This window comes from Panthera leo, chromosome D3 (genome assembly GCF_018350215.1).
Source record: "Panthera leo isolate Ple1 chromosome D3, P.leo_Ple1_pat1.1, whole genome shotgun sequence".
Classification (NCBI taxonomy): Eukaryota; Metazoa; Chordata; class Mammalia; order Carnivora; family Felidae; genus Panthera; species Panthera leo.
The window spans coordinates 91,245,478-91,258,688 of NC_056690.1; positions in this window are offsets into that span (position 1 = coordinate 91,245,478).

Genomic DNA, 13,211 nt, shown 5'->3' on the forward strand with positions numbered 1-13,211 from the left:
TTAACATCTTATATATAGTAGGAAAGATGTATTTAAATATGTTTGCATGGCTTGTACTTGTATATCTCTAAAATAGACTTGAATAATTATCAAGCGTTGCCATCACCAGGCTTTTGTGAGTTATAATTAAAATGTATCTTTTTATTATTCTTTCAATTTTTGCTCTAGAAAATGGTGAATTGTAACTGCACGTTCAAGGTTAAATTAATGTAGTCCTTCAAAAAGCAATTTGAGTCATCTTTCACCTATAAATATCGTAATTTGGTGACGGTGTGTGTGGAAGGAATTTGTATAAATATTTAAATCAGTGCATGGGAAATGTTAAACACTTCTAAACTGAGGATTTGAATGGTCCATATTCTTTCAGAAATGCTGAAAAAGATTATCAGTGTGTATTTATCCGCAGCTGGCAATCCTAAATTTGAGCTGCCAGATTCTCTTCCTCGCCTTTTTCTATGCCCGGAAGAGAAATTACATCCCTGTGAAATTGCATCCTTGACAATCATTTTGCCTCCTCGACCGATCCACAAGCTGTTGTCGCTGCAGAACTGCATCTCGAAGGTTTTCAGAAGGAGCTGTGACTGAGCTAGAATATAGTTTCTGGCTACCAGTTGTAAAGAGGATAGTAAATATGGGACCTATCGATCATTTCATTCTTGGAAACCAAATAAACTGAAGTGAGAACAAGGGATTGTCTGTCATATAAACGTTAACATTGGCACACCTGGGTGGCTCAGTCGGTTAAGCGTCTGACTCTTGATTTCGGCTCAGGTCATGACCTCACAGTTTGTGGGATCGAGCCCCACGTCAGGCTCGGTGCTGACAACATGGAGTCTGCTTGGGATTCTCTCTCCCTCTCTCTGCCCCTCCCCCACTCGTGCTGTCTCCCTCTCTCTCTCTCTCTCTCTCTCTCTCTCCCTCTCTCTCTCACTCTCTCAAAATAAATAAATAAATTTTTTTTTTAAAAAAAGGTTAATGTTGGCAGAAATAGAGAGCTTTCTGGGCTAAGGCACGGAAGCCACATGTGGTAGAATAACCCAGAATGGGAATGACCTGTAAGGGTTCGGAGCTGGGAGGTGGAGATGAGAACCAACGGTTTAATCTGGTTGAATATCAGGTACACTTTCAACCAGTGGCTCAAATGCCACCAAAATGCTTTGCAGCTCTGTCCATTTCTGCCACCTGTGTTCCTCTCTTTTTCTCCAAATGCTTTGACCTGTCTGGTTCCTATGACAGAAAACATAAATGCTGGTAACTCCGAACTCTGTCAAGTTCTGAAAACTCATCTTCTGCCACAAGAGAATGGAAATGACTAACTTCCTTAGCCTTGGTTTAAAAATCCTGGATAAAGCAGGTGCTCAGCCCTGGGCCCCCCTCCACAGGCAGGGTTAGAGGTACCAGAGAAGGTAATGTAGGTTCCCAGCAGACCCCAAGCAAATCTATGAATAAGGAGGGGTAGGTAACCCCCCCCAGAGGGTGGAGACTCTATTTCCCAGGTAAAAGTTTGTGTGACATATTACACAAGCAGAGTGCCCATCCTTTGCTTGAAGAATAACCCCTCCAAGTGACTGTCACTGGCCATTTCCATTAGTGCATATTTATTCATTAGACTTGATGATCTTCAGGGCTGCTACTGAGTCATCTTTGTCTCTGTCTGGCTGAAGTGCCTAAGGTGATGTTGGAAGGAAGGAAGGAAGGAAGGAAGGAAGGAAGGAAAGAGGGAGGGAGGGAGAGAGGAAGGGAGGAGGGAGGGAGGGAGAGAGGGAGGAAGGGAGGAAGGAGGGAAGGAGGGAGAGAGGGAGGAAGGGAGGAAGGAGGGAAGGAGGGAGGGAGGGAGGAAGGAAGGAAGGAGGGACGGGGGAGGGAGGGAAAGAAAGAAAGAAAGAAAGAAAGAAAGAAAGAAAGAAAGAAAGGAGAGTATTGGGTTCTCCAGAGAAACTCAATAGGGTACACAGCCAATAATCCAATAATAATATATATCCAATATAAAGAGGTTTATTATAGAGATTTATTACAAGGAGTTGATTCGCACGATTATGAGGACTAAGAAGTCTCATGATCTGCCCTCTGCAAGCTGGGAACTCAGCAGTCGGTGGTATAAATTCCAGTGAGTCTGAAGCTCTGAGAACCAGAGTTGATGTAAGTCCCCGTCCAAAGGCAGAAGCCCCAGGTTCCTGCTCACAGCCAGGCAGAGGGGATGTACCTTCCTCATCAGGTCGGTGGAGGCCCACCCACATCGGAGGGGCATTCCACCGATTCCAATGCTAATCTCCTCCTGAAACACACAACCGCAGGCACACCCAACAATAATGTTTAACAAGAAATCTGCACAGCCTGTAACCCAGTCAGCTTGATGCATAAAATTAACTTTCACAGGAGAAAATGGACTTCTGACTTGTGTGTAGAAAGTCCCAGAAACTCGTGGAGCCACAGATGCCCTTCATGTGCACATAGGCTGTCTAACAACATGGCTCCTACCGTTACAGTTTCTGTTGTAAAGTGGGTGGCAGGCAGGAAAACATTGCAAAACTGAAAATCCTGACCTCCCAAGAGCTAGACATAATGGGTTCAAACCCTTCCTCTGGCACTGACGAGCCATGGAACCTTCTGCTAATTGCTAAAGCTCCCTTGACCTGAAGTTTCCTTACCCACACACATAAAAGGTTAACAGTAGGACCTTTCTCATAAGATGGCTGTGATCTAGTCACTTGTAAAGCAACTAAAACAGTCCCGGGCAGCAGGAAAGCACGATATTTTAGTCATCGTCACCGTTATTTTTCTAGTTCGGTATTTTCTATTACATTTTAGGCTTAATAAGACTGGGAGCAATTACTTAAGCAGATGTGGCTTCCACATGTGATTTTTGGAAAGCAGAATGGGATTTGAAAGAGAGCATCCGGAGAGGAGTCACAGCCGTTGTTTCCTAAACAAGAGAATTAAGTTCAGACAAAATGATGTCATCCGAACACATCAAAAGAAGGATTTAGACCCAAAGTTGACCCCGTGGACAGGTAACATGCTTCACTAGAAGAGAATCCATTGAGGGACCAAGAATATAAGCTTAGTGTTGAATACAAAGAGACTCCCTATCTCCCCACCCACAGTTCCCTAACCTACATGGAAACTCATAGTGATCTCAAAACAGCAGCAAGGAGATCAAATGGGTTGTTGGAGAAATGAAATCATCCTATGTACATAATATAGTCACAGTGTCTGGTTCGTAGCAGATCGTCAATAAATATTAAGTATAATTATCATACTCAGTTTGCTATAGTCTTCAACATGACCATGGCCTAGTGGAATAAGGAGAGGAAAAGGGCTAGAGGGCACTTGACCCCAGAGAAGAAAATCACAAGTCAATCATTAATGCTCGCACACCAAGGCCAATGAGAGGCCAACTGCCATCATCTGGGGAAAATAGCAGAGAGTCTTCTGGCTCTAAATAGAAGAAGGGCATCCAGAGAAGAGCAGGAGTCTCCCAGCCCTGGGACTTCCCATCAGATGGCCTGAGACTGAAATCCACCTGCCAGTGTGGCTTGGTGTGAGCATACTCCTTCATCGCTGAACGACTCTTTGGTTATTGAGTGCCTACCACATGCCTGGCCCTAGGGATCAGTTGTCAATAAACAGACAAAAACACCTGCTTTCACTGAACTTGCACTCTGATTCATGAACTGCTATCTCAAATGGGACCAGTAGTGCTTCCTACCTCATCCGGTTGTTACAATAGTTGAACAAGGTGATGGGTGTAAAACGCTTCCCATCCCGCCTCTCCTTTTTAAGTCACTTGAGAAGTATCAGTAGCTACTGCCATCGTGATCTTTATTATCATTTAGCAATCGGTCAGGAGCCCACAGGACCCTATTCGCCCACTGACCCCTTTCCTGGTCTCCTGGCATTCAGCTTTGTGTGAATGTCCCTCCAGCAGTGCAACAGAGTAAGATTAAATAGGGGTCTAATAGGAACAAGGAGGTGCACGGATAGTTCAGTAATGACCGACGTGTCTGTCCTATTTATCAGCGTCCTGAGTCGTCTAATCTCACGTTCCAAGATAAAGATAAATACGGATCTGGAAAGTCTTCTAGACACAAGTGTGTGCCATCTAACAGAAATGACATCAACCACCAAATTAATGTGTGTGAACTTGACATGAAATCATAATTAACAATGTTTATAGCCTGAATTTCAACGTGGTGATGTGAAATTAGAACATTATGATGTGAAGTTAGAAACCAGGAAAATTTTAGTGCATGTTTGTTGACGATGCTATTTAAGGTCCCTTAGATCAGTTCAGCACATAGCACCGAATACCATTTCACAGAAATGTATTTCATTTTGTTTCGTTTCTGTCATTTTATTATTTTTTTTTAACGTTTATTTATTTTTCAGACAGAGAGAGACAGAGCATGAACGGGGGAGGGTCAGAGAGAGAGAGAGGGAGACACAGAATCTGAAACAGGCTCCAGGCTCTGAGCTGTCAGCACAGAGCCCGACGCGGGGCTTGAACTCACGAACTGTGAGATCATGACCTGAGCCGAAGTCTGACGCTTAACCGACTGAGCCACCCAGGCACCCCCGTTTCTGTCATTTTAAAGTTGCCTTTTAAGATACCGTTAAAAAGTGATGTTCAAGGTGGTCGTGATTTGGGGTTTTTTTAAGGAAAGTGAAAGGAATTGCGTATTTCCAAGGCACATATTGAGGTTTTGAATTGAGAATGAGTCTGGCATTGAGAAAACATTCTCCATTCTAATTTATTCACCCAGTATTACCAACCCGTTAATAAACCACATAGAAATTAGTCTGACCATCTCAATGATGGCCACAAATATCATTAACAAATGTGAAACAGCCAACCATCTGAAAAGTAAGTGCGTGGGAATTCAATTACAGCACAGTGTAGGGTGGGGAATAGCGACATTTCCGACTCGACTTGTGTTCTCATGACCAGGCAACCAGAGACAGTGAAGAAATTGTTCTTGTTGGCTCTAGGTCTTAACTAGAAGGAAAAAATTATCTGAAGGCTCGCGGGTCTGACCATACACAAGATTCTCGGTTTCTGAACAATCTCACTGGGAAGTGGGGGAGCTTCCACGATGGGGTCCAATGGGATAAAGGATGATTTGGACCAAGAGCTCCAGTCTCACAGAGACGTGCCCTTGGTGCCGGGGGCCAAGCGGGTGTGTCTGACTTACGGGAACTAATGTCTCCGGCCATGAAAACCCAGGCTGTTGGATATCCTTCATCGGAAGTGTTTAGAGCGCTGGTTTACAATTACAGAATTTACAATCAGCTTCTCACAACTGTTTCCTTGGGGAAAATCCCCGCTGAAAAATACCTACAGCTACAGAAAGGTGAACGCCATCCTGCAACACAGCATTTCGGACAGCTCCCCGCACCGGCGATGCGAGCATCACTCAGAGGGTGGGGGCAGAAGCCACACCCCATTCCCTTCTCCTGCCCCCAGGGAACGGCCACCCAGAAAGTTCCACACAGCTTTTGAGAAATGTGCAAAGTGTTGGGGTGTTTCAGATAAGGCAGAGCCCCGGCGCGGACAGGGAGGAGGCAGAAAGGAATTGCGGCTCGTGAACTCTGCCTGGAAAGCTTTCTCCCAAGGAAAAAGCCACGAAGGCGTCCCACATCAGGAGCATCGCATTTGGCTTGCGATTTGTGACTGAGCTTTCAGAGGCTGGAATCGGCTGGTGGGTGAGCCCTGGGTGTAATCAGCGACCGTCTCTCAAACCGCAGAAGGGTTCTGGAAGAAAGGCAGAGAAGTGTTTCCCAAGTCCCTTCCTGCGGAGTCGACACTTCTGCTTCCCCATCCCCGTGTGGGTTGCGTCTGGAGCCGGGATGGACCCAAGGAGGAGGAAGGCTCATGAGAGAGAGCGGAGCCAGGAGCAGGGCGGGTCTGGGCACCACGATTCTGCAACCTGAGATACTCTGCTGACCAGCTCTCCTTTTGCCATTGTCCGGCCCTCCCGTGGCCAGGCGTCCCATCCGAGGCACCTTCCCGCTCCATCCAATGTACTGTCCGACCGTGTGGCTCTGTGCCCTGGCCAGCTGGGACTATTTATTTCTACTGGTTCTGGGAGCCTGGTAGGTGCTGAGGACCCTCACCAAAACATCAGAGGGCGTCCTTTGGCGGATCCTGTTTTCCATGTCTTGCTTTGAAATGGATGAAAAGGTCCTTGCCGGCGGGGACGCTATGAGTAGCAACTGGGTAAGAGAGACTCTATCATCAGATTCGAGAAAACCCTCCTTGTGTTAAAATTCTCGCCGCTCTGTGGAACTGAAAAACATTTGAGGGAATAACCCCCAGAGCAGGACGCTTCCTCAGCACCCTTCTTTCAAATGATTAGATATGTTAAAAAGCCTCCCTTCTCCTCTCTCAACACGAATTCCCCACGTGACAACCCGCGTGCTTTATTCAAGGACTCCCGCCTTGTTTATGCTCCCCTTTATCCGTCTTTATGAAATCTTCCACCGGCTTTGGGTCGATCTTTCCTTCCAGACTTCCATTTACTGACTCTTCTGCCAAAAGTCTGATGTGGATAGGCTCTCTTCCTGGAGACAGCGGGGTCTCAAACCTCAAGACCCCACTCTGGAATTATCCAGAGATCACATAAGGACGCAAAACTCTGGGCTCCGGGGTGGGTTCTGGAAGCTTCTATCGTGCCCAGGTGACAAAGTGATTTTGATGCGGCTGTCCACGAGCTGTGAAAAGATGGCTCCCAGCGGCGGCCGTGTTCACTCAACCTGCCGCTAAGCTAAATGTGTGGTACCTGACCCATTGAAGAAACGGTCAATTCAAGCGGAACCCCTAACCGGGTAACCGCCCGTGACCCCTCTGAAATTTTCAGACATTCTTTCGCCCACTTCCTTGGGGGATGAGGAGACTTACATTAGTTGAGGCATCTATGACGAGACGCGGCCTTGAAGCGTTCCTCACAGGCACCGAGTGAGTCAGTCTTCATGGGGATCGGGGTCTCCGCTCTTAGAGAACCAGTCACCTGGGCGCAAATTCTGTGGTCCGCGTGTGCCTCATGGAGTCAGATGCATGCGGTCAGATAACTTTTCACGCACAAACGGAAGGCCTCATTCCACCACGTTGGCAACCAGAAAATGTGTGTACTTAAACCTGATGCTCGATCCATTCGAGTTCTTATGTATGTATGTATTTCAATTTTTTTACTGTTTATTTACTCTTGAGAGAGAGAGAGGGAGGGAGAGAGACAGAGCACGAGCGGGGGAGGGGCCGAGCGGGAGGGAGACACAGAATCCGAAGCAGGTTCCGGGCTCTGAGCTGTCAGCACAGAGCCCGGATGTGGGGCTCAAACCAAAAGCTGTGAGATCATGACCTGAGCCGAAGTCGGACATGGAACTGACTGAGCCCCCCCAGGCGCCTCTATTCATCGAGTTGCACTCCTGCTTTTTTATAGATATACGAGGGAAACTTAAGTTTTGAGAAAAATTAGAGAATTGTTGTTTTATTTTGTTTAACACCACATCCTCCCCAAAGGAAATTTAACAGACGTGGGGAAAATGTCAGCAGAGAGATGGGATTCTTTTTTTTTTTTTTTTTTTTTTTTTTTTTTTTTTACATATATAAATATATGAAGTCTTCTTACAGAATGCTTCTTTCCTGGCTTTACAGGTGTTGAAGACACAACTGTAATAGTTAATTAATAGTAAAAATAACTCACATTAACAATGCTCAATTAAAATCCAGGCACCGGCAGAGCATCCGAAATTGATAGGTTGAGCTCCACTCGACGTTAACATCACTCGATGCAAAGCACCCTGTCCAACACATTTTTGGATTATATTTTCGGCAGAATGGAACGGTTGCATCACGGACCGTGAAGATCCCCGGCCCCGAGGTCTCCGCCCAGCCTGTCCGTAAGATGTCGCCGGAGGCTTTTGGTCTCGTCAAAGAAAGAGTTGAAGGAGGACCAGACGCAGGGGTTGAGGGGTGTAAGAAGGAAAGTTTATTAAAACCAAAGTCCCATTCCTGAGATGCGAGTAGGCCAGCTCAAGGGAGAGCTGTGCGCCCTGGGGTTTGGGGCTCTATCCTTTTCTGACAGTTGTTAACAAGGGGGTGGAATATTTATTACCTGGGGAGGGGACTTCTGGGGAGCGGGGCTTCCCACCTTTCCCCCCTACCTGGTCAGGGTTCCCTATCTTGGGCCCGACTGCTTTGATCTGGCTTCTTGGGGATTGTGTTTTCCAGTGCAGCCGGGACAGGGCTCTAACTTTCCCCAAAACTGGCCCGTGACTCCTCCTTTGCTGGCCCCCAGACATTCTGTTCAAGCCTAAGCAACCGCCTACTCTAACAGAATCACCAACCTCTAGGACCCCTGGGTGCAAATCAGAAATATCTCCTCTTCTAGGGGCAATTACTTACTCACCCGGAGCTGTCCACTTGAGCTGAGGGTAAATAAACAGAACCCAGTTCCGCCCAGGAGTTCACACAAACAGGAGAGAGAATTTGGAACAGAGATTTAAAACAGAGTCTGTGGAGTAGATTCCTTTTTACCTAGAGAGAGTTTCAGAATCCTCTCAAAAACTATTGAAAGAGGGGCGGGAAAGGTTGCTTTTTGTGTTGCTGCAATTTCCAGAAAACATTAACTTCATAAAGCACAGATTCCAGCTTTTGGTATCTTTTGACAATCTCAATAGGGGTGAAGATCAAGGATTTCCCTACTGGCAATTTGCAAATGCAGCTCTAAGCTGTTTCCTTCTGAAGAGATGAGGGAAATAGCACGATAAAATCCCTTCCGAAAGGAAAACAATAGCTAAGCGTACCGAAGACAGAGCTAATTTGAGTTCATGGGAATTACTGAATTATTTTTCTAGGTATTATTTCTGAAATAACCTTCCTCTCCTCTCCCTCATTTCATACATATATTTATACGTATCTTTTTCTTTCTTTCTTTCCATTTTTTTGGTTCTGTTTGTGCGGCAGCTTCAAATAGAGAGCCAAATCCTGTTTATTGCCTGCTATGCAGCTATCCCAGGATGGCGAGCCTGTTTTGGGAAAGAAAAAAAAAAAAGTTTTTTTTTGTTTTTTTTTGTTTTTTAAATTTGGAAAGCATCCTGTTCTGTAGTATTTCACATTTAGAATTCCATTTAGCTGCAAAATGAAAACAAAGAGATAAAGCACAGTCTTGTGTGTTTCAAGTTCGGATGCATCTCAGCCACATTCCATAGATTATTTTGATTTAGTTTTAACAAAATACCACATTAAATCACTCTAATGAGCTGTTTCTGTTCCCCTCTCAGCACAAGGTCATTAGGTACAAGACAGCATCTTTCTGCACTGTTTCCACTATTTCATGTCGTAGATTTCAAAAAAAGACTTTGATGGTTTTCCGTGGTGGAGAACAGGACGCGACTTTGCTGGAGGAACGGGTTTGTACCACAGCAGGGAAGCGATTTGTCACGCGTCTCCAGGACTGGTTCCAGGCTCTTCAGGCACATGTCTGGTCCTGGGAGAAAGGTTCACCAACCCTTCTCTCGCGCTCGCTCAGAAATAAGCTCATCTCACACATTACACTTCAGCGGCTTCCCCTCCGCACGTATGCTTCCCGGGGATGGAACGAAAACCCTGAAATTAGCGTACGCCTTCAAAATATCTGTCGTTAAGTGAACTGTGCTTTTTTTAGGGTAACAGCTGTCTTTTTAACTAATGAGAGTTGCAGGCACATCATGCTCACAAAACATCACGCCGCACGCTCCGTTCACCCATGGCAGGCCAGGCGCTTCCTTCCACTCTGCGATGGGATACAGACAGCAAGGTGAGAGAAAGCAACCAGGTATCTGAACGTGACTGGCTTCACGTTGCAGTGTGATATGCTAATTATAGAGGAACAGCTCCGGTTCCAGCTTCCAATTAGGGGTCTGAACAACCTCGTCAGTACTTTTCGTGGTTGTTAGCATGTCTAATTATTTACGTCCTGGTGTAATTTCTGTGAAAGCTGGTATTCAGGTGAGTGGGGCAGTGGGTAGACGCCCATTGAACGCTAGATGGACCAAAACGAGCTTGCCGGTGTTGCTCTGGGGACCAGGGAGCCCGGGTTAACGTTCAGCAAAGCTTTCCAAAGCACAAGGGCGACTTTGGTAGAAAAAGGGCCAGTACTTTTAGCCAACAATCACTGAAGCCCTGGAACACCGCCAGACCCGTTCTTTAAAGGGGACAGAAGCATCTGCCGCTCCCTCAAAGTAGCAGAAAAGAGTGTTTGTCTTCACTGCAAGGATGGTTTTCAAAGAAATCTGCAGATTATGCACAGGCATCCCGACCAGATCTAAGCAAACGTAACGCCCACTTTTCTAGTTGCCTATCAAAGTCAAGCTACCTTCTTGTCAACGTCTAAAGATTGAATTCATGACTTACTGCGAATAGAGCTGACAATTGTTTATATTAATAATTGCTTATTGCTGGTTGATAGGTCTTTACAGAGACATCACACACACACACACACACACACATATATATATATAATGTTATACACACACACACACACACACACTTAAACTATGCGTATGTTTTTATATTTCGTGGCTACTCTGTCTTAACCAAATAACCTTTGTGTGCACTGCGGTGTTAACAAATGAGAGGAACGTTTGCCGTCCGTGATCACATCTGAAAGGCACTTCCACCAAAATCAAGATAAGATCCCGCCCCATGCGACTGCAGGGGGAGGTCGGGCGACACGAAGGTTTTAGGTAACCACGTACAAATGGGTTCGTGTGTGCGGTCGCCGTAAAGTGAGTGGCCACATCCATCCGAGGTTCAGCAGAGACACAAAGTGAAGAAGATCAAGTCCAATGGCAATCTCAGGAAGAGTCCGAATCTCGCCTCTCACACTTGGGGACGCTGTGCGTTGTTCACCACGCGCCTCTTCCGACAAGCTTGGGTGAGGAACAGGAAAGCCGCGACCTCTCTGGCACCCTACGTGACAAACTGACGGCCCAGGACGTGTCTAAGGTGGAACAAAGCCTGCCGTCATAGGAACAGTGAGCAGGGTAATCACGAGACGGGGGTAAGGGAGTCGGGGATGAAAGGGGCCGACAGGGATCCATGTGGAGGCCGCACAGGGGTGTTCGGCAAGGACCCGGGAACCAAGTTTCCCTCTGAGAAGTCAGCGACGCAACCCACGCGGCACGATCAGAGCCTGACACACACACACGCCCGTCAGTGAGACAGCTCGCCCTCACGGCCCGCAAGAATTAACAGCACCCTTTCTAGCTACCCCGCCAGGGTAGAGGGAGAAAGGAGATCCAGAATGGTAGTACGGGAACGACCAGTCACCGAGGCGAGGTTTTGCGGAACTATTTCCAAGTACTGATCTCGAGAGTGGGTCACCTGTCACCAGGACTACGTGCCCACCCTGCTTCACAGGTGCATGGTATTATGAGGCTGGGCATTGGAATAATCAAACTTTGTTCTGACTGCCCATTCCCCAGGCTCTCTTCTGATTGTTTGACTTCCCAAGTAGCCTGCCTGTAGGGAGAGAATGTGTCGGTCAGGACCAGGTGAACATCTGGTCCACCTGACAGTTATATTACTCACTGTAAATTAATGAACTGCACTCTGGTTTCCTATGTCAGTCTCTTGTGAGATGTGTTAACGTGAGTCAGCCTTCCTGAACTCTGGGACCCTGAAAAATCAGCGCGTGCACGTGGCACTGCCTGACCCGAGCCACACGAGAAGACCGCTCTGGAAAGTCCCTGAGGGTGTCGGTTAAATTAAAAATGTCATCCCCGGAGGTGAACACCCAAGCAATCATTTCTTCAGTCAAAAACTGACCCTAAATTTCTGAGGCAGTGTGACGTCACCCAGAGACGCCGGGTCGGCAGTTGGGCTAAGTTAGAGACCGGCAGTAATTAATGGCTGACACCTTGGAGAGGGGGATGGGGCAGGGGACCGCTCAGACCTCAGGGGCCTGCCGTGTCAAGGCAGGGTGTGGCTGGCGCATTGTTTAATGATGAGCGATCACCTCGTGAGTCTCGAGCGATTGAGAATCAGCGTAAGGGAGACCTCTCGAAACGAGTTCTGAAATAGCGACGAAGCTCTTCCCCAACTGACATGCTCTTCTACAAGAAAGGTGACAACATGACAACAATGCCCAGGGAACAACAGCCCGGATCTCAGACAGCTTCTCGGCAACGAAGCCTCTGTTTACGTAAGAAGACTGGAGAGCAGAGCAGTGTTGTCTGGGGCCGCGGACGGGCCCCAGACAGGAGTGTCCCGGAGACATCTGCTGGTGTGTCACACATCGCAGCCCAGAGCGTGGGCGCACGTGCACGCACGTGGGTGCAACACCGAGTCGTATGAAGGGCGCAGACTGAAAAACCGAAGCAGAGCAGACTCCTCCGAGCCTCGGACGACTTTCCGATGCAGAGTGGATTCGTGGCCGGCAGGGAGGCTGGTTGCTGCCCGGCGGCTGGCCTCCCCAGGGGGCGCAGCAACAGGAGAGGGGCGCGTGCCAAAGGCAGCCTTCGGACCTGTGCACCGTGGCCCTGGACCCAAGAGTGCTCCTGACGGCGCCTTCCCCGCGAACGTCGGCCTGAATGACAGAGGGAAACCCAGAGGCGCGGGAAATAAGGGAAATAAGGCAGCCCTCCATCCCCACGGGCCCACACTCCTCGTTTCCCCACCCGCTACCTTCCCTGCATTGAGTCGTTCCCCTTCTGACAAATGCCAGAAAAACCGCCAGCGTGCTTCTGTCTGACCGCCGGGTGGCTGGTTCGCCGGGCTGGTTAGTTCACTGCAATCGGGGTGCACGTTCCGAACTGCATACATTTTCCTCATCGGGAGCGACTCCGGTGAATGATGACCGCCCTCCTGCTTCCTCGAAGTGTGGACCGTTAGCGCGCTCGCCGCATCCCTGCCTCATTCAGACACTTGTCTGTTGGGGAGAGCCAAGTAAATCACATCGCAGATAATAGCACGGGAGGGACAGCGCCTGGGGGAGGAGAAAAGAATAATACCTGAGCCATTTCGCGTGCTATTTTCAGGAATAGAATATTTGGAAATTTCAAAGGCATTTGATAATTCTAAACAGCTCGCTAAATTACCCTGCTCACTCCAAAAGAGAACGAGCTTCCAAATCTGCATTCATATTGCTAAGGGGGGGGAAGGCATTAGGAATAACTCCTGCACAGATTTTTGGCGAGCATCGGGGCACTTTTTTTTCCTAAAGACGTTCGCT